The 27315-nt window shown below is 48.9% G+C and overlaps 1 protein-coding gene and 1 non-coding gene across 2 annotated transcripts in view; one reads left to right on the top strand and one right to left on the bottom strand.

Moving 5' to 3' along the window:
- Positions 1–27315, bottom strand: part of ESAM (endothelial cell adhesion molecule) — a 90931-nt gene that overhangs the window by 39059 nt on the left and 24557 nt on the right. The gene's annotated exons all lie outside the window — the stretch shown is intronic.
- Positions 15195–15288, top strand: TRNAI-UAU. Its single transcript has 2 exons — positions 15195–15232; positions 15253–15288. It is a non-coding gene; the product is annotated as a tRNA-Ile (tRNA).

Raw genomic sequence — 27315 nt, 5'->3', positions numbered from 1 at the left:
CTCAATACATCACCAGGCCAACGCTAGGACAGTTCGCAGATATGGACAGTTTGGGCGATGCCGTTGGGATGGTGGCTTTCCCTAGAGTTGCACTGAATCTCCAAGTTGGAATACAAAGCCGTTGCCGAAGTAACCTGACTCTCTTCAACAGACTCACTCCTTGGATGGGTGTTGCACCTTCAGTATTTCTGCGGCCAAGGATCCTACACCCCAGCAACACCCTGGAACAGCGCAACAAGGAGCCAAGGGGCTCTCTTTACACTGCGCACCTTCTCCCTTCGCTGGGCATAGCAAGAGCCCTGCCCCTCTCCAAGAACTATCACAGGAGCGCACCCAGATAGGCCCAGCCTGACGACTCGTCATGTGGAATAAGGGGCAGACACAAAAAGGGAGCTCCCTACGCAAGAGGAACCAGGCCAAGGCAAGCGGGGTGGAGATCACTGCTTCTCCAGAGGGGAGACCCTTGCCCGAGGGCAGCGGCTTCCGCACATCTTCACTGCTCCACCCGCTAGCCCATGCAGTGACACTGGCGGGTGCTGCCCGGTGGAGCCCTCCCTGCGATGCTGACAGCGTTCCTACGACTAGAGAGGATTTCCCCGCCAGCCCAAGGGTTATGGTGCAGGAGCTGGAGACCCAGCCGTGCCACTCCAGAAGCAGCCAGGGTCGCATACAACACCTTCTCCTGAATGCATAAAGGCATCACTAGGGTGGAAGAAACCCCCAGTCTCCAGGCTGACAGGCAGGGGCGTATGGTGCTCATGCAGGTGCATGGGGAGCAGGGCAGGAAAGGTACAGGTCATCTCCCTGCAGCGTGACCCCGCACAAGACGTGCGAGGACCCTGTGCGTGCACTGCCAATGTCAGTACTCTGTGGAGCGGGCAGTGCCCTGGCCCCATCCTCCCCCACAAGCCACCTTGGTGCGGCACTAGCTGTGAAGAGCAGAACAAGGAGCGTAGCAACAAGTCCCCACACTGGGGTGGAAGGATTACAGCAGCCGGCCCTCATTGTTTACAAGATCCCCACCCAGAGCAGAGCTAAAATTTCAGGCAAAGTTCTTTCCGGGGGAAACATGCAGATTCAGCAACATCAAAATGTTTTGAATTTGTGTCGATTTCACCAAATGGTTTGAGTAAAAAACAACCTAACACATTTCTGAAACACCAGAAACATTTCATTTGGTCATTTTCTAAATGTTTCAATTTCTCGTTTCCAAAGGACTGGGTGTGTCACTTAATTTTATTTTAAAAAGGGTTAAAATAGGGTTGAAACGGAAACAAAACATTTTGAGTTTTTAAAAGCAACCGTGTTGTTCAGTCTGAAACGATTTGTTTCCAGCTTTTCAATTTGCCAAAAAAATTAAAAAAATGAATGGTTTTGGTTCACCCGCAAATGACTTATGACAACTACATTTTGAATATGGGGGGGGGGGGGGAAAATAGCTCAGTGGTTTGAGCATTGGCCTGCTAAACCCAGGGTTATTGAGTTCAATCCTCGAGGGGGCCATTTAGGGATCTGGGGCAAAAATTGGGGATCGGTCCTGCTTTGACCAGGGGGTTGGACTAGATGACCTCCTGAGGTCCCTTCCAACCCTCATATTCTATCATAATGGCCGGCAAACTGAAAAATAAACTACCACTACTCCAAATGCTTCTTAACACCCTCAGGCAAAGATCTGCCGTCAAGGCCAACATGACACAAAGGGTCTGTCTACACTGGAATACAAAACCCAGGGCCTCAAGTCTCAGAGCCCGGAACAATTGACTCAGGTTCATGGGGCTTGGGTTGTGGGCTAACAGCCGCAGTTGGGCTTCGGCTGGAACCCGGGCTCTGAGACCCACTCCCCACACAGAATTTCACAGCCTGGGCTCCAATCCGGACGTCTACACGGCTATTCGCAGCCCTGCAGCCCGAGCCCCACGAGCCTGAATAAGCTGACCCAGGCCAGACATGGATCTTTTATTGCACTGTAGATGTACCCAAAGTCTCAGAGGACGAAGGAGGAGCAAAGCTGCCCTGGCCATGTGGTCACCATGCAGAACACCAGCTCCTGTTTGTTTTCCCATACTGGTGAGAGTCTGTTGTGATTCCTGTAAACCGCTGTGCCAGTGTCTGACACTAGCTCCAACAGGCAGCTGACTTGCCCCAGACTCCCTAGAAGCCTGCCAATACTCCCCAGTGAAATGCTCTTTATCTAAATGAACGAACGCAGAATGGGTCACTGCAGCACCTGGACCAGATGCACCCACATCCAGAAGCAACTCGGAACTTTCATAAGAAACCCAGCTGGACCATGCAACCCTTACAGTCCTAAGTGACTGAGTCATTGATCTTCCAGGACACTGCATTCCTGGGTGCTATTCACCAGGCTTGCTTGAAACAACACTGGAGTCATTAATGCCTTTGGAGATCTACCTTCAACAGAACCACAGCGTCAGGCAGAGTCTCACCTAGGAAGTTCCAGCACACCCTACGATCCTACTGTAGCCTTGTGCTGCTTTCCATAGAATAACCTTGCCCCCTCCTGAACCATTCTGAAGGAGTCCTGGGGTTCTAGATCTATCAAAGGCTGCTGGGGTCAGGCCCAACAGCCCTGGTTTTCAGTGGTTTTGAGCAGGAGGGTGAAGGGGGAAAAACACAACTTTTAAAAATTAACTGTTTTAAAAAATTTAAAATAAATTTTAAAAATATAAATCTGATACAACCTAGCTACTATCTGGTGGGTGCAAAACTGGTTGGAAAAACCATCACCAGAGAGTAATCATCAGTGGTCCACAGTCACGCTAGAAGGACTTATTGAGTGGGGTCCTGCAGAGGTCAGGTCTGGGCCCAGTTCTGTTCAACATCTTCATCAATGATTTAGATAATGGCGTAGAGTACACTTAGAAAGTATGCAGATGATACCAAGCTGGGAGGACTTGCAAGTGATTTGTAGGATAGGATTAAAATTCAAAATGATCTTGACAAACTGGAGAAATGGGCTGAAGTAAATAGGGTGAAATTCAATAAGGACAATTGCAAAGTACTCCACTTAGGAAGGAACAATCAGTTGCACATGTACAAAATGGGAAATCCTAGGAAGGAGTACTATGGAAAGGGATCTGGGGGTCAGAGTGGATCACAAGCTAAATATGAGTCAACAGTGTAATGTAGTTGCAAAAAAAGCAATCTTTGTTCTGGAATGTATTAGCAGGAGTGTTGTAAGCAAGGCATGAGAAGTAATTCTTCTGCTGTACTCCACGCTGATTAGGTCTCAGCTGGAGTATCGTGTCCAGTTCTGGGCGCCACATTTCAGGAAAGATATGGACAAATTGGAGAAAGTTCAGAGAAGAGCAACAAAAAGGATTAAAGGTCTAGAAAACGTGACTATTAGGGAAGTGGAAAGTGATCAGGAACAGTCAGCATGGATTCACCAAGGGTAGGTCATGCCTGACTAATCTAATAGCCTTCTATGATGAGATTACTGATTCTGTGGATGAAGGGAAAGCAGTGGATGTATTGTTTCTTGACTTTAGCAAAGCTTTTGACACGGTCTCCCACAGTATTCTTGTCAGCAAGTTAAAGAAGTATGGGCTGGATGAATGCACTATAAGGTGGGTAGAAAGTTGGCTAGTTTGTCGGGCTCAACGGGTAGTGATCAATGGCTCCATGTCTAGTTGGCAGCCGGCGTCAAGTGGAGTGCCCCAGGGGTCGGTCCTGGGGCCGGTTTTGTTCAATATCTTCATAAATGATCTGGAGGATGGTGTGGATTGCACTCTCAGCAAATTTGCAGATGATACTAAACTGGGAGGAGTGGTAGATACGCTGGAGGGCAGGGATAGGCTACAGAGGGACCTAGACAAATTGGAGGATTGGGCCAAAAGAAACCTGATGCGGTTCAACAAGGATAAGTGCAGGGTCCTGCACTTAGGACGGAAGAACCCAATGCACAGCTACAGACTAGGGACCGAATGGCTAGGCAGCAGTTCTGCGGAAAAGGACCTAGGGGTGACAGTGGACGAGAAGCTGGATATGAGTCAGCAGTGTGCCCTTGTTGCCAAGAAGGCCAATGGCATTTTGGGATGTATAAGTAGGGGCATAGCGAGCAGATCGAGGGACGTGATCGTTCCCCTCTATTCGACATTGGTGAGACCTCATCTGGAGTACTGTGTCCAGTTTTGGGCCCCACACTACAAGAAATACGTGGATAAATTGGAGAGAGTCCAGCGAAGGGCAACAAAAATGATTAGGGGTCTGGAACACATGACTTATGAGGAGAGGCTGAGGGAACTGGGATTGTTTAGTCTGCGGAAGAGAAGAATGAGGGGGGATTTGATAGCTGCTTTCAACTACCTGAAGTGGGGTTCCAAAGAGGATGGTTCTAGACTATTCTCAGTGGTAGAAGAGGACAGGACAAGGAGTAATGGTCTCAAGTTGCAGTGGGGGAGGTTTAGGTTGGATATTAGGAAAAACTTTTTCACTAAGAGGGTGGTGAAACACTGGAATGCGTTACCTAGGGAGGTGGTAGAATCTCCTTCCGTGGAAGTTTTTAAGGTCAGGCTTGACAAAGCCCTGGCTGGGATGATTTGATTGGGGATTGGTCCTGCTTTGAGCAGGGGGTTGGACTAGATGACCTCCTGAGGTCCCTTCCAACCCTGATATTCTATGATTCTATGATAAGTTTGAAAAAAAATTGAGTTTGTTTAGTGTGGAGAAAAGAAGACTCAGAGAAAACATAACAGTTTAAGTACACAAAAGGTTGTTACAAAGAGGAGGGAGAAAAATTGTTCTCCTTAACCTCTGAGGATAGGACAGGAAGCAATGGGCTTAAACTGCAGCAAGGGCAGTTTAGGTTGGACATTAGGAAAAACTTCCTGTCAGGGTGGTTAAGCACTGGAATAAATTGCCCAGGGAGGTTGTGGAATCCCCATTGTTGGAGATGTTTAGGAGCAGGTTAGACAAACACCTATCAGGGATGGTCTAGATAATACTTAATCCTGCCTTGAGTGCAGGGGACTGGACTAGATGACCTCTCAAGGTCCCTTTCGGTCCTACGATTCTATGATTCTATCTTTATATACGTGTCACTGGCTCTTTACTTTTTTCCCGTTTGAGAGTCAAACTGCTAACTTGGATGGTTTGTACCTGTTGCTTTAATTAGTTTCCTAATTCCTAGCAGAATTTCAGATTTATATAGAGTTTTTTCCCCTAAAGTTTCACACTTAAAATGCTTAACTCTACCAAAACACCCCACGCCACTCAATGTCCAGGGCCTTGTTCATTTCCTTACTGAGAGACCTCCACAAACCCAAAACAAGAAGGAGAACAAAGAGCCCACGCTGTATTTGCAACCAGCATCACTTTCCAATTGATTGATCTTCCACGAGCCAAAACACCTGAAATGCTTTCACCAGGCTATACTCCTCCATCAGGGTTTGCAGTTCAAAGTCAATAGGATTTGTGCTCCTAAGTCACTGAGAATATATCTACACTGCAAAGAACTCCGGCAGTGCCGAGGCTCAGAGCCTGGGTCAACTGACTTGGGCTAGCAGGGCATGGTCTGCAGGTCTAAGATTAGCAGTATAGACATTCCCCTTTGGGCTGGAGTCTGGGCTCTGAAACCCAGTGATGGTGGAGGATCTCAGTGCCTAGGCTCCAACCAAGTGGGAATGTCTACACTGATATTTTAGGCACCACAGCCTGGCCCCGCAAACCCAAGTCAATTGACCTGGGCTCTGAGGCTTGGTGCCAAGGGTTTTTCTTTGCAGTATAGACATACTCTTAGGCACTTTTGAGAAATCCCTACCCTTAGATGCCTAAATATGAGTTTAGGACTTCAGGCTCCTACTTTTGGAAACTTTGGCCTCTATAAAAAAGTTTCACTACATTAACACAGTTATTGCAGAGTCTAGATCACTTTTCATTGTTAGCACTGGAGCAATGTTGTTTTGAAGTTACAAAGATTTCATGCCACTAAAAATACAATTTTGACCAATACTTATGCACATGCTAAACTTTAAGCACATGAGATTAATTCCAGTGACGTCAAGAGGACTATTCATGTAAGTAAAGGAACGCAGCTGGTTAAATGTTTGCGGGCTCACGGCCTTCATCTTTAATATTTTGTTTTTACCTGTAGCAGTTATATAAAATTCAAAGACAACACCCTATCAGGAGAGACTTTGAAAAGCAACATTTAGTTCTTTATACATTTAATCTAAAGCTGCAAGTTTTCACATTAGTTTTACAAAGCCTCAACTTGTTTTAAATCAAGGAATCCTTTTTAGAAATTGAGTGACTTCAGTGGTTGATGTAAGTTGCATCCAGTGAGCATCTGGGGCTTTACCTGGAGGCCGCAGGAGCTGCAAGTGCTCCTTGAGAATCTGAACATCTGCGTGCATTTGTACAGTGTTTACCCAAGGGCGGCTGCAAATCAGGATTGTGCTTCTGGTCACTTTGGCTCCAAATAATATTCAACTGTAGATCTGAAATGTTGTGCTCCCCGCCCTTGCTCCCAAACCTGGTCGCAAGGTTGCCAACCCCAAGCACCCAAAAAATCATGAGTCAACTCCCCCCTCCTGCCTTCCCTCCCCCAGGCAAAAAGAATCAGAAGATTTTGGCTTAACAATCACAAAGATTTTTTTTTTTTTTTTAAGATTAATGACTTTTGATTTTTCCTCTGGTGCTTGAAAAGTCAAGATTCACATTTCTCAGCTCTCTGCCCACAGGAAGGCTCCAAACTTTCATTTAAAAAAAGAAAAGAAAAGAAAAAAAAAGCTGAAATTCTCATGCATTCAGGGGACTCCAGGAGTGGGGGCTTTGAAATAAAATATCAAATCTTGCGAGGCGCACGATAAACACTAAAATCGCCTCTCACAGGCCATGCGGATTTTTTTGTTTTTTAAACCAGCCAGGCAGTTTGTTTTGCAAACGGTCTAAGTTCCACACTTGCTTAGCAAAGCCATAGATGGCAGCAAGGGCTATTTGGCAAGAGGGGATTTCAGTTAATTCCTTCATTCCATTGCCTTCTATTGCCTGAAACAAATGGAATTAGATTTTTCTTGCAGTTGCTGTGAGCCAAGAACAACTCTTAAGTAGGCACTGAGGAGGGGGAACAGTTCAGCAACCAAGCTCAGAAATGTTCTTACAGTCTGGACATTGAAACGTAGATATGAGTTGGCCTACATAGCCACGTCTCACACATGATTTATTGATTACAACTCATCATGTGATGATAGGCCATCACCTGGGGTTATTAAAACTGCCATGTTTAGAAGCTTCTTGCTGGAATGAGATGTGACAGGGTTGTTAAGTCCCACATGACAGCTGGCAAAACAGTGGGATAAAACTAGAGGTTGAGGAGGGAGGAGGGGGAAATGTTGGTGAAATATTCACTAGTTTTTGCTAACTTCTTTGCATGCCACAAAACTTCCAGGATGCATGGCTTTTTCCACTTGTCAGTTTGAACAATCTGCTCTTAGGAGCTAGAAGAATGCTGTTTCCATGGGACCAGCCAAACATACCTGAGATTTTTTTTAAATTTTAAATGAAATGGCAATAAAAATGGGTTGTGTAAGCTTGTAAGACTTGGGGGAAGGTGGTTGGATACTTTGGGAGCATATTCTATTTCTTGCCTTTTGGAAACAATACCATAGATGACAACTTGTTACTCAGTTCATATCAAATTTTGATACAGACATTGAAAAACCATACTCCAGTATATGTAGCTAAATACCTGTGCATTCTAAGTGCCCACCCAGACCATCTGCTACACCCTGCCTTCTCTTGCATTTTAGCTACGTTCCTAGGATACCACGATGGTCCTTGTTATTTTGTGAGCGCTGCTTAGCGGTGAGCATCCGTCACCCAAGACCACTGCTCTTAGCAGTCAGCTTCCTGCATCATGCCAGCTGGGGTACAGGCTCGTGTGCCAAGTGTGTGGATCCCCACCACAAACAATCGCAGGGGAGCAATCGCAGGGGAGCACTAGAGAGAACGGGGAAAGAGCTCCACAAACAGGCTCTCCCCCATCTCTCTTGGCAGTGTGGGAAGCCATTCACTGAAATAAACTGGAAGGGTCAGTTTCAGGAGCTCCCCCACATTCCAGGCTGTGTTTAAGGTTCCAAAGAGCCAGCCGTATTCTAGCCAGCACAATCTCCGGGCAGGGCAGAGCTGGAACTCGCCTGACACAGAGGAACCTCCGGATGGATCTGACTAGGGCCCTTCTACATGTATTATCAGCAGTTCCATGGCACCTCACCCTCTTGAAGAATGTACAGCAAAGAGACACAGAATCCTGGGGAGTTTGCACAGAAAATACCCAAGAGAGAGAAACTCAAATAACAAGGGGCTTTTTAACGAACACCACCAGGACCTTCGTCTCCTGGGACTCAGCCTCTTTTCCCATCTCACCAGAGCGCTGGCTGACTTTTCTAGGACAGCGTACAAGGCTGGCCATCCTCTCCTGTGAGCTGCTGTTGAGGATCCTCCTGAAAGAGACGGAGCCCAACCCTACACTTGACACTTGCCGTGTCGGCTGGGGAGTGATTTTTTAAAAAAAAAACATTTCTACACCAGCAAAAGCCCTAACATAGCCTCAGATATACCAGTAAAAGAGTGTTTTCGCTGGCCTAGATTCTTTCGTTCTGGGAGCTGGCACAAGCTATCCTGGCAAAAGCACCCTTGCCAGTATAATCTGTGTCTACACTAGGAGGGTTGCCAGTAGAGTTGTACTGGGACAACTACCCCATCAAACCTTTTCTACAAAAGACGAGGTCTAGGTGAGCCTCCCTGAGGCAGGTGCAGCTAGTTCTACTCATGGAGATAAAGGGAGGTGGGAGTAACCCTCTAGCCAAAACGCTTTAGAGCCCAGACAGAGGACTGAGGATGTGGGCTGAGCAGTTCTGAGGCAGGAACCCCCGGGAAAGCCCAGCCTGGGGCGAAGGCTTAGGCTGGCCCTTGTGACTCTCTCTTTTTGTTAGTAGCGCACCCCTCCTGCCTGGGCTTGGACTCCCCACAAGGTGCAGGCTGGAATGGTAACCACTGGCAACCAACAGCACAGGTCAGACAAAGCAATGCGAACAAAGTGCTAAAAGCAAAGGCCTACGTTCATGCGACGCTAAGGCTGCATGTGTGGACAACTGAGGCCGTTCCGGTTCTCAGAGGAACTCGCTACATCACCCTTACTGGGGTTAGGGACCCCAAGCAGTAACTCTGTCGTTAAGGATATAAAGACAAATGACCAGTCTAACGCCGATTCGAAAACACCCACTCACCCCAGCCCTAATGCAAGAGCATCACGCCAGCTGGGAACTGGTCCTGCACCAGTGCTTCGGCTGGTTTTTAATTAAGGTTCTTGGAAAAGCAGTTTTTGAATTACAGGACTTAGAAAAAACTGGTGGCACGGCCCCCACCCACTTCCTGAGCATCCCATCGGAACTCACAGAGACTGGCCTACAGACTTCTGCACAACTGAGATACCAGGGTGACTGGCAGACTGGACACACGCAGGCAGAGAGAAAACCCACCGCATGCATCAGCTCAACCTTTCGCAGTCCATAACTGTTGAAGTTATTTCTCCACTGACAAGCTCTGTGGTTATTGTCTGTTACGCAGTTTCCAAGGGCCTTAGTCCTTTTCTGGAGAGCTTACACAGGTCTCAGATATGGGGCAGAGGAAAAAAGAGCCTGTGTTCTCAGTGCTGAGGGCTATTTGTACTGGGTATGGCTATAAGCATTTTGGAGCCCGTGGGAGCGAAGCTCCCAACCCTGGCTGACTGATTTGGGCTAGTGGGGCGCTCGCCAGTGCTCTAAAAAGAGCTGCATAGACAGCGCTATGAAGGTGCAGCTTGGGTAGGTGACCGGATGTCCCGATTTTATAGGGACAGTCCCGAAATTCAGGGCTGTGTCTTATACAGGTGCCCATTACCCCCGCTCCCCATCCCGATTTTCCACCCTTGCTATCCATCCATTAGGGATTTTGCTATGGCTAATGACTTTACATGGAAGGCAGTCAGATACTGCGGTGATGGGCAGCAGCATAAAAAGTTAAGGTAGATTAGATCGATAGGTAGATAGCCAGACAAACAACAGCAACACCATCTTCCCTTCAGCACTGATTTAGTTGGGGATTGGTCCTGCTTTGAGCAGGGGTTTGGACTAGATGACCTCCTGAGGTCCCTTCCAACCCTGAGATTCTGTGATTCTATGATCTCGTATTGCATGTTAAACGGAGGTCACCTTTTCTGAACATGCCAGGTTAGAGGTCTTGAATGCCACTCAGCAGCGTTAAAGCTGGTTTGCTGACTTGTGGTATCTAGCCATGATTCTTCCGGGCTGTGAACATGCCTTAAGCTTGGACATGTCCCGTGTCTTACTGGTGCCTAGAATACACAAAGTAGGGTGATCTTTGGGGAGCTAAAGACTATAGGCTATTGGGGGCAGGGATTCTCTCGTACCATGCTGGTGCAGCCCCTAGTGCAGGTGGGCCCTAACTTGGCTAGGGCATCTGGGCACCCGGCAGTATAAATACAATCACGAACACAGATCATGTGCAAAATACGAGACAGATGCCATAGGGCAAATACCAGAGCACTGGTGGGGCATTAATTCACTATTAGCCCTTCCACATTGCAGCACCTAATGCCCTGCTACATCCCACCAGCCTGTGGATGGGGCCTTGTGAATACTGAACAGTCTTCCACCAATGAGATCCACTAACCCTCATTATGTTGGATTTACATGGGGAAGGGGAGGGCTTGGACACTTATTTTTAGATTCCAGCAGAAAGACCCAATGAACCAAGAAATGCACCAATCCCTTTAACAGCATCAGACTCTGCTAGTTAACACAGCCTTCTTCAGCTCCGTGGGACTCAAGGCAGGCATCACACACAAGACTGCAGATCCTTTTCTTTCGTGCCTAGGACCAACAGCAGTTAGCAAGAGGGTACGCCGGAAAGGTGCCCCCGCCTGCTAAACTCCAGCTAATTCCTATTTGCTTTCTGGAGCACGTTTAGTGTTTTGTTCTGATGAGAGGGGGCTATTTAGATGAGCTAAAGCAGGGACACTGCTTACGCATACTGTGCAACAGAGCAACAAGGAGCATTCAGGTACAAGGCAGCTCCTCCACAAGGTCAGGTTTTGGGGCCTCACAGCCTAGACTCCCTGCAAAGAGCCAATTCTCCAACAGACCCGGCTGCTGCTGCACATCCAGAAGATGGTGGTAAAATCGCTGCACTTGAGGCTGCCCTAATGGTCTGTGAGGCACAATTTAATTAGAAAGGATTTAAACGCAAGCTTGAAGCTACTGGGAACAAACTGAAAGCCAAGACCAGAGCAAGCAGGGCTGTGGAGGCCAAGTCCTGGTAAGAGAGAAGGTTTAGGGGATCCCTGAGGTTCTGGGAGCACATTGTCTTGCTGGATGGTATTTACCTGGATTCAATAGGACCCAGAATGCGATGAGACGGGGGACACACAGGGGCCTGGTCTGAGCGGCGGTATTACCGAAGCCAGACAGGGGCTAGGAAGGGAAATAGGATTGTGCATGCAGGAGAAGGAGTTAGTGTTTATCTGACCTGTGCTACACTAGTCAAATGCTGGGGACTCTACAAACCCCTTTTCAATGCCCACAAAAGATATGGGCGGGAAGCACAGCCTTTGCTCTCCTACCATTCTCACCCTGGGCATACGCGCACATCAGGAAGAAGCTAACCTCTTTAGGAACCAACAGATGTCTCAGGGAGCTATTCCAGAATTGCAGTCAAAATCCCCAACTAATTTCCTATAGATGCAATGTGCTACTTCAAACCCTCTCCCACCCCTACCCCAATCTAGAGGTGGCTGCATTCAATGATGAGGAAGAGGTTCATATAGCCATCTATAATCTCTATACAGTATATAGACACACACACACACACACACACAAATACCAGTGGCTTTTGCTGCTGGATTAGGAAAGGACTAAAACACTTCATCGTTGAGAAGATTAAGCTGGGGAATATTTGTGATGAAAACACCTAGCTTCCATTTGTGCAAGCCCTGCTCTGAGCCGGTCTCCCTTTCATGTTGCTCGCAGACCACCAGAGGGTTGGTTCTCTCTCTATTTCTCCCACTGGTGGATATTTTGGATGCAGTACTGTACAGCAGTCTCTCTCTCTCTTCACCAGGAGTCTCTCTCTTTTGGAGGTTTCTCCCAGCAGGTAGTCCAAGATGGCAGGTCAGGAGGAGGCTACAGAACGCAAGCGGGGTGCAGAATAGCACACACAGCTTGATCATTTGGTTTGACAGCCTTTTGGACCAAGTGTAGCAGAGTAGTCTGATGGCACCCATCAGTCTGGTTGGTCTTACCTCTGCTTATAGAGCCGTTTACATTTACACACGCAGTGTTACGTCGCCTCGCTTATAGGGACATCCTATCACGGTGTATATCTGGTAGGGACAGCAAGCATGTAAATATTTTAGGATGTAGCAGTTGAATTGTAGGTCCGGTCAGGACCAGGCCAAGGGCAACGCTCCTGTCTGTGGCACCTTGGCTGTGGGACTCCATACCAGGAGTGGTCTGTTTGAGTCTGACTGTGGCTACATGCAGGATCCAGAGCAGCCCCACCACTACTCCAGATGGCCTGTCCCAAATTTATCACTGCCACTGTAGCCCTTTCACTTGCTCAAAACTCTGCCATGCTCTGAAGTGAAGCTTTACTAGATGTGTCTTAACCAGAGAATGAACTTTTTGTTACTGGAAAAAGGGAAGGGAAATCCATGCAGTCTTGAGGATTATTGGACAGTAGGAAAGGCGGTACAGACATACTGGAGCTTTAGAAAAAGAAAGAATTCAGCCACATTGTTGGCTCAAAACTCAAACTTCACCAGTGCCTAGTCCTGTGAGAAGGAGAGATTTCAGATCAGTCTGAGAAGAGTTTAATGCTCCAGCCCTGACCGCATCCAGGAGGGAATTCCTAAACTCTTAGCAAGGGCATGTCAGCTACCCCACAAGAGGGCAGTACACATGTCCATGACATTTGAAAGTACTGCATGGGAAAGCAATCATTAGAAAGGTTGGTAAATGAAGTCTTAATATTGCAATAAATAACTAAATAAATAATCAATCCCTACATTAATGCAACGTTAAGACTGCAGAGTTAAAGTCCCCCAAAGCCAGCAAATTTGAGTTTGCATGTGCAACCTTCACTCCTTTTTGGAAGCAAGCATTACACTGTCGGGTGAGTCTACGCTGCAAACAGAGGTGTGACTGCAGCAGGTGTAGACAGACCCGCGCCAGCTTGAATAACCCTATTAGTGAAGCCATAGCAGCACGGGCTGTACGAGGCTGTCCCGGACCCTGGGTATGTACTCGAGTGACTAGTTCACGCGGTCACAGCGTCACTGCTGTTGTTATTCAAGCTAGTTAGACCAAAGCTAGCGTGGGTTTAGCGACATTTGCTGCAGTCACCCCTCGTAGCGTCGACGTACAGAGCGCGGGTGAGCACAGGCAATTAAATCCAAGCGAATAGAAAAGAGTTGATCTGTGTGTATCACCTGGCAATATATTTTTGACATATCGGGCTTGATTCTCATTACACCGTAGCCCTTTATCTTTAGGATATTAAGGCATTAGACATTTTATATTACCTTTTCTATTAGGCTCTGTATTGATTTTGTCCTAAAGCATGACCCAGAAATCTCTTTCTGATGCTAGAGATAGATCAGTGAATCCAAAATGTTTTATAACCCAGAGAGTTCACTGTGACATTAGCTAACGTTTTTGGAATAAGCGCTGCATAGCATCATGGAGCTATTTAGTGAGCTAGTTTGTATTTCCCCTGGGATATAACTTCAAGTTGTCCCAAGATAGCCAGCACAGAGACTCAGAGGCGCTTTTTCAAAAAGCGTTGTAGAACTGCTCCGTTCTAATCATGTGAGAATGTCATGGGCAAAACTTATACTCGCACGTAGCTTACTTGAAATGGAAAAAAAAATATTCACAACTCAATCTAAACAGACCAGTGGGCAGTCACCAGCTGGGAGAAATGGACAACACCCTCACCCAGAGCACAATCCCAGTCCCTTCCCTCGGGAGTCTCTTACTGATTTACAGACAAAGGATTCCAGACAAAATCAAGCCACTGGGACCGAATTGCCAAAGACCATTCCAACTTACTAACCAGCTGGGTGTGATAAAGAACACCCTTACTAGGTAGCTGTTGCCACAACCACTTCCCCTCCACCTTCATATATGAGTTGGGTGGGAATTTTCCATCAAAATATGTGCTCAGTGGAAAATGTGGTTTCCATAAGTCAAGACTTTCTGCCTGAAAAAGTTGATTTTGCGGAAAAACAGCGGGGTTTGTTCAATCAAATCAAAACGTTTAGTTTCAGCCCAGCGTTAAACTGCGTTCACCTGAGCTACTGTAGTGCCATCTCCCATGATGCCTCATGCTTGCCTTTCTGGCTGAGCTGCAGTGATGCATCATAGGAGTCTTGTGACCAGAGTACATCATGGGAGATGTAGTCTGGCTGGGGAGCCTGGCCATAGGCAAGAATGGGGGAAATGAAGCACCCCAACTACAATCCCACAAGGTGCCCTGGTGTCTCAGGCAGACAGCTTAATGGTGAACTGAGCCAAAGGGGAAAAACAAAACATTTGAACACTCCCAAATCAAAACTTTTCAGAATTTTTTGTTCCACGAAAGATTTCGATACTTCAGCTTTTCATCCCAATTTGGGACAGAAACAAATATTGAAGTTTCCTCTGGGATGGAAATTCCAAATTTTGATCTGCTCTGCTTCGATCACCAGGGTCACAGACAAGGTCTACATTAGCCCCTCATGTGATAGAGCTTTGGGAGGGCCTTTCTTCCTGAACACAGGACTACTGATTTGTCCCATACGCTGCAAAAATGGCATTTGTCCTAAATAGAAACATTTTCAGTGAATCATATGAAGAAAGCACGACACAGAGGTGTTAAGAGATTTCTTGTTCAACTGCAAACCTTTCTCCTTTCAAATGTACCCTTCTGATGTTTGGATTTCACTGCATTTCACTTTTTAGTGCTCATCTGAGTGACTTTCATGCATTATTTACTGTTGCACTGAGAAATAACATCCACCCCACCAAGTACCAACACTTGTCTCTACCCTCGCTCAACTCCGCTGAGAATTTTTGGGGGTCACTCCTTGCCTTTATCAATCTAGGGGCCTGGGAGAAGAGCAATGAATAGGTGCCCCAGTGGCGCAATTGGTTAGCGCACAGTACTTATAGGGCAGTGCTGAGAGGAGCTATGCTGAGGTTGTGAGTTCAAGCCTCACCTGGAGCACTGTTTTTCATTAATCAAATGGCTTCACCCCCCTCACTTGGCAATGTAGAATTCCAGCCCAGGGGAAGCAAAAGTGGATGGGAACCTGGGAGGCAGTGACCATGAGATGGTCGAGTTCAGGATCCTGACACAGGGAAGAAAGGAGAGCAGCAGAATACAGACCCTGGACTTCAGAAAAACAGACTTTGACTCACTCAGGGAACTGATGGGCAAAATCCCCTGGGAGAATAACATGAGGGGGAAAGGAGTCCAGGAGATCTGGCTGTATTTTAAAGAATCCTTATGGAGGTTACAGGGACAAACCATCCCGATGTGTAGAAAGAATAGTAAATATGGCAGGCGACCAGCTTGGCTTAACAGTGAAATCCTTGCTGATCTTAACCACAAAAAAGAGGCTTACAAGAAGTGGAAGATTGGACAAATGACCAGGGATGAGTATACAAATATTGCTCGGGCATGTAGGAATGAAATCAGGAAGGCTAAATCACACCTGGAGTTGCAGCTAGCGAGGGATGATAAGAGTAACAAGAAGGGTTTCTTCAGGAATGTTGGCAACAAGAAGAAAGCCAAGGAAAGTGTGGGCCCCTTACTAAATGAGGGAGGCAACCTAGTGACAGAGGATGTGGAAAAAGCTAACGTACTCAATGCTTTTTTTGCCTCTGTCTTCACGAACAAGGTCAGCTCCCAGACTACTGCACTGGGCAGCACAGCATGGGGAGGAGGTGACCAGCCCTCTGTGAAGGAAGAAGTGGTTCGGGACTATTTAGAAAAACTGGACGTGCACAAGTCCATGGGGCCGGATGCGTTGCATCCGAGAGTGCTAAAGGAGTTGGCGGATGTGATTGCAGAGCCATTGGCCATTATCTTTGAAAACTCATGGCGATCGGGGGAAGTCCCGGATGACTGGAAAAAGGCTCATGTAGTGCCCATCTTTAAAAAAGGGAAGAAGGAGGATCCTGGGAACTACAGGCCGGTCAGCCTCACCTCAGTCCCCGGAAAAATCATGGAGTATGTCCTCAAGGAATCAATTCTGAAACACTTAGAGGAGAGGAAAGTGATCAGGAACAGTCAGCATGGATTCACCAAGGGCAAGTCATGCCTGACTAATCTAATTGCCTTCTATGATGAGATAACTGGTTCTGTGGATGAAGGGAAAGCAGTGGAGGTGTTATTCCTCGACTTTAGCAAAGCTTTTGACACGGTCTCCCACAGTATTCTTGTCAGCAAGTTAAAGAAGTATGGGCTGGATGGATGCACTACAAGGTGGGTAGAAAGTTGGCTAGATTGTCGGGCTCAACGGGTAGTGATCAATGCCTCCATGTCTAGTTGGCAGCTGGTATCTAGAGGAGTGCCCCAAGGGTCGGTCCTGGGGCCGGTTTTGTTCAATATCTTCATTAATGATCTGGAGGATGGTGTGGATTGCACCCTCAGCAAGTTTGCGGATGACACTAAACTGGGAGGAGTGGTAGATACGCTGGAGGGTAGGGATAGGATACAGAGGGCCCTAGTCAAATTGGAGGATTGGGCCAAAAGAAATCTGATGAGGTTCAACAAGGACAAGTGCAGAGTCCTGCACTTAGGACGGAAGAATCCAATGCACAGCTACAGACTAGGGACCGAATGGCTAGGCAGCAGTTCTGCAGAGAAGGACCTAGGGGTGACAGTGGACGAGAAGCTGGATATGAGTCAACAGTGTGCCCTTGTTGCCAAGAAGGTCAATGGCATTTTGGGGTGCATAAGTAGGGGCATTGCCAGCAGATCGAGGGACGTGATCGTTCCCCTCTATTCAACATTGCTGAGGCCTCATCTGGAGTACTGTGTCCAGTTTTGGGCCCCACACTACAAGAAGGATGTGGAGAAATTGGAAAGAGTCCAGTGGAGGGCAACAAAAATGATTAGGGGACTGGAACACATGAGTTATGAGGAGAGGCTGAGGGAACTGGGATTGTTTAGTCTGTGGAAGAGAAGAATGAGGGGGGATTTGATAGCTGCTTTTAACTACCTGAAACGTGGATCCAAAGAGGATGGATCTAGACTATTCTCAGTGATAGCAGATGACAGGACAAGGAGTAATGGTCTCAAGTTGCAGTGGGGGAGGTTTAGGTTGGATATTAGGAAAAACTTTTTCACTAGGAGGGTGGTGAAACACTGGAATGCGTTACTTAGGGAGGTGGTGGAATCCCCTTCCTTAGAAGTTTTTAAGGTCAGGCTTGACAAAGCCCTGGCTGGGATGAATTAGTTGGGATTGGTCCTGCTCTGGGCAGGGGGTTGGACTAGAGAGGACTCCAGAGGTCCCTTCCAACTCTGTTATTCTATAATTCTATGATTGATTCTATGACACCGAGGAGGAGGGAGGACTCAAAAATGCCCCCTTCAATTATTCCCTCCTCTTCAGAGTGCAGGTCAGGATCTACAATCCTTTCTCCCCCACCAGCCCCTGTGCCAGGGATCCCTCAAGCAGAGCCTGGCGTCCTGCGGATCCTTGACGCCTGGGGAGGGAGAGAGTCCACAACCGATATGACATAAAGCATGCATTCGAGTGCAGACTCAGGGACCACCAGGCCAGCTAGCAGAGCGTTCATACAGCCCAGGCCCTGGGTGTCTGAGTGTGGGCAGCCACAGGGCTGGGGCGATCCCACCTCGGATCAATACAAGGTGAAAGTGTACCTTTGGGGCGTGGATGAAGGAAGAACGAGGGTGCTGGGGCTAGGCAGTCTCCTATGCAGGTTGTGAAATGAGCCCCTAACCCGAGACTCTCAGCACCGTGTGTTGGTCTGTAACCGGGACATGTGGCCAAGATTTAGGTATTTTCTACAGCACACGCTCAGCACAGTCAGACACTAATTCCTGCGGCGGAGCCAGCAGTTTCTCTGCTTGGGGGGCCACAACTAGTCAGTGCATTCATCGTACCCCAGACTCGCGAACGCCGTTGACTTGTGCCACTGCCCTTCCTCTGCAGCTCAGCCCCTTGCTCCAAGGTATCTTCCAATTATCCCACTTTGGCATCGTGTTTTCAAACTTATTCCAGATGCTCCCTGGCCTGGTCAAAGTACAGGGCTGCTACTGGCTCAGTTAAAAATTTGGCCTCAGGCCACTAAGCTGCAGGCCTGAGTCTCCCTGTGGATCAGTTCCCTGGCTCAGCCACGGGTGGCCGGGGGCGGAGAGGGGGCCGGAGAGGCAGCAGCCATCCACTCAGCTTGTCCCTTTAGGGTATGTCTACACCGCAGTTAGACACCCACAGCTGACTCAGGCTTGCGGGGCCCTTTCATTGCAATGTAGACCTCTGGGCTCAGGCTGGCACCCAGGCTCTAGGGCCCTGCGAGGTGGGAGGGCCCCAGAACTCGGGTGGCAGCCTGAGCGGGGAAATCTACACTGCAATGAAACAGCCGGGCAACCCAAGCCCCGCAAGCCCGCGTCAGCTCTAGGCAGACCCTTAATGCTGCAGGCGTGCGTACGTGAGAGCACAGCACCGAGAGGCCGTGCTCCGCTCTGAAGAGAAGTTTCACCTCTCACCTAACAGTTTCGGTGACTCCAAGCGATTAACTAGAATCTAGTTTTATGGGCGTGGGCTGCGGAAATGCATTCGGAGGGAGATCAATTTGAATAATACAATTTGCAGTACTAATTCAGGGGCGATTTCACACACTTGGTGATGGACAGTCAGTCTTTGCTAACGCGCACTCAAGTCTTGTCGACACGAAGCAGCACGGTTAAGCCAACATAACCCCTGGTACAGACAGAATTCTTCCACCTCCCCAAGAGGGGATCGCTAGGTGGAAGGATTACCTATGCCGGGGGGAGAACCCATCCCGTTGGTGCAGGTAGCGTCTACACCGCAGCGCTTCTAGTGTCGACAAGCCCTCAGACTGAGAGCTCTAACAGACGCCAAACTGCATTTAAAACCAGCGGCTCTGGTGCGTTAGCAGGCAGAAGTCAGCAGCAGCAGTGATCTGTTCATGGGCACTCTCTTGGCTGGAACAGCGTTACATGGAGTGCGAAGAAAAGGCAGGGCCACAGGCTCAGAAGCCAAATTGCAGTCGGGACCCACCAATGCTAGAGACCCCGCAGAATAGGTGAGAGGAATTGCCCTAGCGCACATCCACCCCGTGGTCTGTCTAGCCCAGTATCCTGTCTCCAGCAGTGGCCAGCCCCAGCTGCTTCAGAGGAACGTGTCAAACCCCTGGAAAGGACAGTTACACGGTAACCCACCTACAGGGGAAGGGTCTTTCTAACCCAGCCAGCAGTTAGTCATTGGCTCGTGCTGTGAATCAGGAGGGCTGAGATCTCCCATTTCTGTGCTCGGATGAGGAACTGGGGATTTTTATGATGTCCGGCCTTTGGGCTCATGGTGTGCAGCGACAGCGCACACAGGCACAGCGACTCCCGCAGAAGGAAGCTGGACCAGGATCCCATTACCAACCTGTCCCCGCAGCACCAGGGCCATGCACAGGGAAGCTCCGTGTGGCCAGTTTTCAGGTCCTTGTATGTGGCATTTGCACTCTTTGAACGGATCCGTATCAACACATTAGAGCTCAGTGGGTGCAACAGAACGGGGTAATCGAGCCAACACTCATCGCTTTCTGCCACGTTGTGTGTGTCTCGGATGAGGGAAAGCTGAAAGAACAAGCACCCTTCTAGCGTTCCCTCCCGTCTTGCAGCTTGTTGTCTCTGGGGGGAGGGATAGCTCAGTGGTTTGAGCATTGGCCTGCTAAACCCAGGGTTGTGAGTTCAATCCTTGAGGGGGCCTTTTAGGGATCTGGGGCAAAAATTGGGGATTGGTCCTGCTTTGAGCAGGGGGTTGGACTAGATGACCTCCTGAGGTCCCTTCCAACCCTGATATTCTATGATTCTATTGTACCCTAAGAAGTCACTTTCCCATCCTAGCTTCGTGTGCTGGGAAGATGGCATCACCCTGCTAATGCTTGGCTCCAGGAGCTCGCTGCATGCTCTCCGCCAGTCCAACCAGAAGCGCTGGGAACAGAGGAGCTGCTGCTGCTCCGGGCCGTTTGTCTGGCTGCTGCTTCATAACTCACCTGCTTTGCATGGGAAATTCTTTGCTACCTGCATTTCTCTCTTATAGTTTTGTTTTGTCAGTGAATATTTATAGGTCTGATTTAAAAGGAGTTTAGCAGAAATCTTCCCAGTGACTTATTCACTCTAGATCAGAGCAAGTAAATTGCCTAAATCTGAGGATGAGGCCATGTCCCTTTAAGAGTAGCTGAGCTTAGCAACACCTGCTGTGCTGGATGAACTGACCCCTCCACACCTTCCTGCCCCCCGCAACCCCAACCCCCATCCCCATCCAGTCCTGATCAGCTGGGTGATTTCTTTAAAAGGGCTTGAACTCAGAGTGGAAACCTGGAGAGTGGGCAGGCAGTTGTCAAAGGCCCTGTGCTAGGCTCTGCAGGAGGCTGAGGGGACTCCAGGGAAGGAACCTGGGAGCCAAGGCTGTATTCCAGAGCCAGAGCCTGAAAGATAACCCAGAAAGGAGTGGAAAGAGCCCATGTGGGGAGAAAGTACTTGGTGTTTGTTTGGACTTGTGACCGTGAGAGGGGATTGAACTCAGAGCGGCTGGAGCTTGGGAACTGAGCTGTGTGAATCTCCAGGACAGACAAAACCTGGGTGAGAGAAAACTGAGGCAGGGAGTGCCTGCAGTGCCACACTTGGCCAGCAGGGGGCACTGTATCAGACTATCAGGGTTGGAAGGGACCTCAGGAGGCCATCTAGATCCATCCCCTGCTCAAAGCAGGACCAACCCCAACTAAATCATCCCAGCCAAGGCTTGGTCAAGCCGGGCCTTAAAAACCTGTAAGGATGGAGATTCCACCACCTCCCTAGGTAACACATTCCAGTGCTTCACCACCCTCCTAGTGAAATAGTGTTTCCTAATATCCAACCTAGACCTCCCCCACTGCAACTTGAGACCATTGCTCCTTGTTCTGTCATCTGCCACCACTGGAAACAGCTGAGCTCCATCCTCTTTGGAACCCCCTTCAGGTAGTTGAAAGCAGCTATCAAATCCCCCCTCACTCTTCTCTTCCGCAGACTAAATAACCCCAGTTCCCTCAGCCTCTCCTCGTAAGTCATGTGCCCCAGTCCCTGTAGAGCGTGCATGCCCCATGACAGGCACATTCAATGTATTAGACCCCAAAAAACGTATATTCATCTAATATCATGGCAAATGCAAGTCAGGAAATACAAAGGGAAGGTTCTGGCAAGTCTGCAATAGGGCCCATCTTGTATCTTCGTGGGCCACATTTCACAGCATTAACCTGCACACTGACACTTACAGGAGGAATAAAAAACGTGCACAGGAGAGCGGAGGAAAAGTGGAAAGGCTGCACTTCCTGGCTTCGCAAGAATAACCACGGCAACCACAGGAGGAGCGTGCGCGTCTCCATTTTAAAATCCTCGTTACATGAAGGAACGAGAGAAAGCTAAGGGGCTCTTTCAGTCCTGATCAGCGCTGTCTCGTTTTCTGCAGTGACGCCTGGCTCCCCGTGCACAGGCTGGAGTCCGCAAATGTTTCAGCATAGGAAAATCCCTAAGCTGAAATCTCTCTCTGCCGTGTTACTCCAGTTAGGACACTCGTTCGCAGCTCCAGTGGTAAACTACAAGTTGTACCAACCTTTCAGACAGTTATTTTTATGACGACAGTCCCTGGAAGCCTGGTCCAACGCACCGTACAGCCACATGGCGAAAGATCGCCCTGTGCCACAGAACTGACGGTTTCAATGGACCAAACGAAGGGTGAAAGGAAGGATTATCATCCCCACTGTACACAGGAGGGACTGAGGCCAGAGAGATAAAGTGACTTATCCAAGTGCACATGGAGTCTGTGACTAGGGCGGGAACTGAAACTACCTCTTGACTTCCAATCAGTGCCAGGGAGGCCACCCTTCCCCACCAGCAGATAACAGCTGATCAAGAGTCCAAAACAGGCTAGTTCAGGGCTCAGCTCTATTTGCTCTGGAGAAGTGAGCAGCTGCTCTGGCATTTAACAAACAGCCGGCTCCCAGGGCAGATGACAAAGTACGGAATATGGAAAAGACCGCCATGATGGGTCCAACGCCAACCAGTGCCTAGGCCACCCCCCACACAGCCGCAGGATAAAAGCCATGGAGCCTAACATGCAATCCCAGCTCAGAGAAGGGGACAGTACGGCCACGCCCCTGCCAGCGTACCCCAGGGAAGCTCTCCCCCAGCTCCAGGTTTGGAGATCAGTTCTTCATTGATTACAAGGCAGAAGTGACCATTGTAATCATCTCGTCTGGCCTCCTGCCTAACACAGGCCAGAGACCTGCCCCACAAGGATTCCTAGAACAGAGCTTTGAGAAAAGCATCCAGTTTGATTTAAACATGGTCAGCGATGGAGAGTCCGTCCACTGTTTGTCCACAAGCACTTTTGTCCACTTGCCCAGGGTTCATCACCTAACCCCAGCCACACCCCAAGGCGCTGCTGGGGTTTGTCCATTTATTCTCCATGCCTATTAAGGGGATTCTGCCAGTCACAAGATGGGAGGGGTTTGACCATATGTGCTAGAAGGGAAGTTCTCCGAACCGTGGCTCTGTTTCAGGAAGGGGTACCAGGAAGATAAATGAGTGTCTGTATGTTTAACCAGCTTTTTCTAGTGCTCCAGGGACCGACCTGAGCAGCCATGCTGCGCATTCCAAGGAAACGTCATTCTTATCCGACTGCACTGTTTCTCGGTCTCGCGCCACACAGTTCCCCCGATCGCTTCTTGCTCCGGTAGTGCCTATGGCAATCCCCACTACTAACATCTTCATTTATCTCCCAGACTACAGCAAGCGTGGAAGGGACAGATTTGCCCATTTCCCAACAGGCTCTGCCTTGAGCCAGTACTCAGTGGGGCTCAGTAGCCGCATTCACAGGCTGCCCCATCAGGGCCTGCATGCTATAAACTCTCTTTTAAAATGGGAATTAACCAGCTGTCACTGAAGGTTGTGGAAATAAACTTTCCTGTGGGAATCAGAGGCAGAGCTGTAGGAGTCTGCCAGTAGCAGGAAGGACCGGTTTGAAGACCGGCACGAACTCCCCTCGTCCATCTCAGCAGATCATTAAATCTGAAGCCTGACGACAACAATTTGAAATGTCACCACCAACTTTTGCACCGCTGGTCATTTTAGTCGAGCTGCCCAGTTATTCTTGGACTGCAGGCAGAGTATGAGTGCCATGATTTCCACCACCACAGCTCTGGTCCACAAGGAACAGCAAAGACGTCTTAAGACCTCTGCAGAACCTGCTGAGATTGTCCAGTGGAGGAAAACACACCCTGGGTACAACCAAGATTATTCGCTTCCCCAGGGGGGATGCAGGATATTTAAAGCCGCTAATCAGATGGACAACATTCCTATCTCCAGGGGCTAGAGCAGCTGCCACTTATCTGAGAGCCCCACACCCTGATAGGGGTGGGAGACAGACTGGACACCCTTCCCACTGCAGAGCTCACAGAACTCAGGAAATGACCACAGACCTTTTCATGCGTAATTGTCTCCCCAGCAAACCGGAGGCAGAAAATTCATTTCTGCAGCATGCCACACTCGGAGCTGAGCAGGAAGTTGGACCCAGACGCGTTTGCTAGGAGTCTGCAAGGTGCCGCCCTTAACGGCTTGTTGCAAAGACACAGTGGCATTGGTAACCCACACGGCTCATTGGTACGGCCCGAATGGAGCGGAGATTGAGCACCTTTTCACCGTCACAACCCCCCTGCTCCTCCCCATCAGCACCGATCGCCCAGGTTCTGGGGCAGAAATCACCTGCGAACCAGTGGACGGGAGCAGAAAGAACCAGGGCGCCCAACGCTCGGTGTTTTCTCCTGCGCCCGCAGAAAGGGGTGGCATCCCCAGGGCCGGCTCTAGGCACCAGTGCTCCAAGCAGGTGCTTGGGCCGGCGTTTCGCAAGGGACGGCAGCATTTCCGCCGTGGCGGCAATTCGGCGGCAGCTTCTCCGTTCCGCCAGCCGTGGTGGCAGGTTTTTTACACTGCTTGGGGTGGCAAAACCTGTAGAGCCGGCCCTGGCCATTCCTATCCCGGTTTGGGACACCGCAGAGCCCTGCATTTCACACTGCAATCGGCCTCCCCCTCCCATCCCTTCCAGGGCAGTTGGGCTCCACACCAGCTCTCTTCCCAGGAGAGGAGGGCCAGTCCAGTGGTTAGGGCACTAGCCCCCAACTTGGGAGACCCGGGTTCAAATCCCTGCCCTGCTCTTGGGCAAGTCACTTAGCGTCTCTATGCCCCAGAATAATGGTTCTCCCTTGCCTCACTGGGATGTGCAAAGATAAACAGAGTAAAGATTGGGAGGTGAGGGGGACCATGTAAGTACGTGATACATCAAGACTGCCTTTGGATTTTGCTAGTGAGATTCCTCCATCCTCATTCATCTCTAACTACTAGGTGTATTCCTTTGACTAGAGGATGGCTAGCAACATTTGCAATCTCTGCCGGTCCTGTATTATTCCTGTGCTGACATCAGTGCTTCTCAGTGGAGGTTTCCAAACAAACCAGCGCAGGCCTAGGGAGAGGACAGCACCTCAGCCGGTTCGTAGCATCGAGGATGGCTGGAGTCAGTCTGGACCAGCAAGCACTCAGACCGACTGCAGAGGAGATGCCTGGCGGAGAGGAGACAGCATCCCCACTGCCTCGCACATCAATGGCCTTAAAAATTATGAATCTATGAAAATGCACTTTAATGCATCCCTTGGTGAATTGCAAAGATGTTCCTAACCTCTCCCCCTTGTCTGGCTCTGGAATTGTTCTCTGAGCTCTTGGGGTCACTGGCATTTGCTACAGACTTAAAGGATTTGAAACAGTTAGGTGGTGAATATCTTAATCAGATCAAAAAATTAATTTACTACAGGCGTGCATATGCCTAAACATGGCGAGTGAGTGAGCCAGCCCTACCAGAAACACAGGCTGGAGCAAGAATATTTATCTGTACATTGCTCAGCACAAACCTAAACTGGAGCTGGTGACGAAAACTGTACCCCTCCCCCAACACACACACACACACACCACTGACTGTTTCATCAAGGCACAAGGGAGAAGCCTGCTGTTGCCAAGACTGTCAGTAAACGGCCCATTTCAAATCTGATCTCTATCCTCAGACACTCGACTATTCCAAGTACCCTGTAACTGCTCACAGACTCCTCACTAACTCAATGGGAGTTTGTGCCTACTAAAGCCGACCGACATGCAGCAGAATTCTGTTTGTGGGGTTTGCGTCCTTTTGGCTTCAAATGTGGCTCTACTAGAGAAAGTGACTAAAAAAGGCATCACGAGATTCCATAGCTGTGACTCAGTGATCTTGGTATCAAATCTGTCACGTTTACAAGTAAAGGCATTATTTTATTCCAACTCCCAGCCCCGCAAACTTCCCTGGAACAGGAGTTATGCTGGTGTGTCTCCTTCTCATGCTTCATCCCGAGAAACAGAGGTTCTTCAATTCACAGCATGCCTAACACCGGTGGAATCTCTTCAGTGGGTTTGCACAGGTGTAACTAGGCTGTAGGGCTGGACCAGTCACAAGTGTGCACTGAAATAACGAAAGAGCTCTTATTTCAATGCAAATCTGCATGGGGACAGCTGCTTGAATCTTAGCAAAATCAAATTAGGACACCTGCCAGAGTGTCCGTACCAAAATCAAGAGGAGGGAATTAAAGCGGCGTTCGCTATTTCGCTGCAAGTTCGGGTGTAGCTCAGCACTTACTAAATCCATGGTATGGCCACACCTTGCATAGCGTGTGCAGTTCTGGTCGCCGCATCTCCAAAAAGACACATTAAAATTGGAAAAGGGGCAGAGAAGGGCAACAAAGATGATTAAGGGTATGGGACAGCTTCCATACGGGGCGAGATTAATAAGACCGGGACTGTCCGTCTTAGAAAAGAGACGACTAAGGGGGCATACGATAGCGGTCTATAAAATCACAAATGGTGTGGGGAAAGTGAAAGTGCTTTTCAACCCTTCAGATAACACAGGTAGCAGGGGACACTCAATGAAATTCAGAGGCAGCAGGTTTAAAACAAACAAAAGGAAGTATTTCTTCACACAAAGCACAGTCAACCTTCGGAACTTGTTGCCAAGGAATGTTGTGAAGGCCAAAAGTATAACCGGGTTCAACAGATAAATTCATGGAAGATCAGATGGCTATTAGCCAAGACAGTCAGGGATACAACCCCATGCTCTGAGTGTCCCTATGCCTCTGATTGCCAGATGTGGGGAGTGGACAGCAGGGGATCATAGAATCATAGAATATCAGGGTTGGAAGGGACCTCAGGAGGTCATCTAGTCCCACCCCCTGCTCAAAGCAGGGCCAATCCCCAACTAAATCATCCCAGCCAGGGCTTTGTCAAGCCTGACCTTAAAAACCACCACCTCCCTAGGTAACCCGTTCCAGTGCTTCACCACCCTCCTCGTGAAATAGTGTTTCCTAATATCCAACCTAAACCTCCCCCACTGCAACTTGAGACCATTACTCCTCATTCTGTCATCTGAATACTTACAGTATTGCATTGTGTGGGATGGATCACTCAGTCATTGCCCTGTTCTGTTCATTCACCACGAAGCAGTCACAGTTTATTAGACCCTGCAGTACTCTGCAGCTACACAGCTTGATGGTAGCTTGACCCGAGACTGCCCTCGGAGAGGCCATCGTGCAGAGTAACAGACGGCTAATAAGAAGAAAGAGCTCATGGGATTGTCACAATCATCAGCTGGGCCCTCTGTCCAAAAGCAGTGGGCTGGGACAAGCAGATCTCCATCCTTACTCTGTGTGTCTCTCTGTGTGTGACACCCAGAACTTCTGAGGGCCAAAGGGAGCGGCCTCCCCTAAGTGGAAAGGAAAAAGCTCCTGTATTCCAAGTTCTCTTTTCCAGGGTTAAGGGCATTCACGTTTTAATCATGGAGCATACTTCCCAGCTGTCTGCGACAGCTCTCACCTAGCACCTCCAAACGTAGCGCCCCCGAATGGCTGCCCTATGCTCTCAGAACGCTATGGATGAACGTTTAAT

This window comes from Chelonia mydas, chromosome 22 (assembly GCF_015237465.2).
Source record: "Chelonia mydas isolate rCheMyd1 chromosome 22, rCheMyd1.pri.v2, whole genome shotgun sequence".
Lineage (NCBI taxonomy): Eukaryota > Metazoa > Chordata > Testudines > Cheloniidae > Chelonia > Chelonia mydas.
This window is presented reverse-complemented; position numbering and strand designations above follow the sequence as displayed.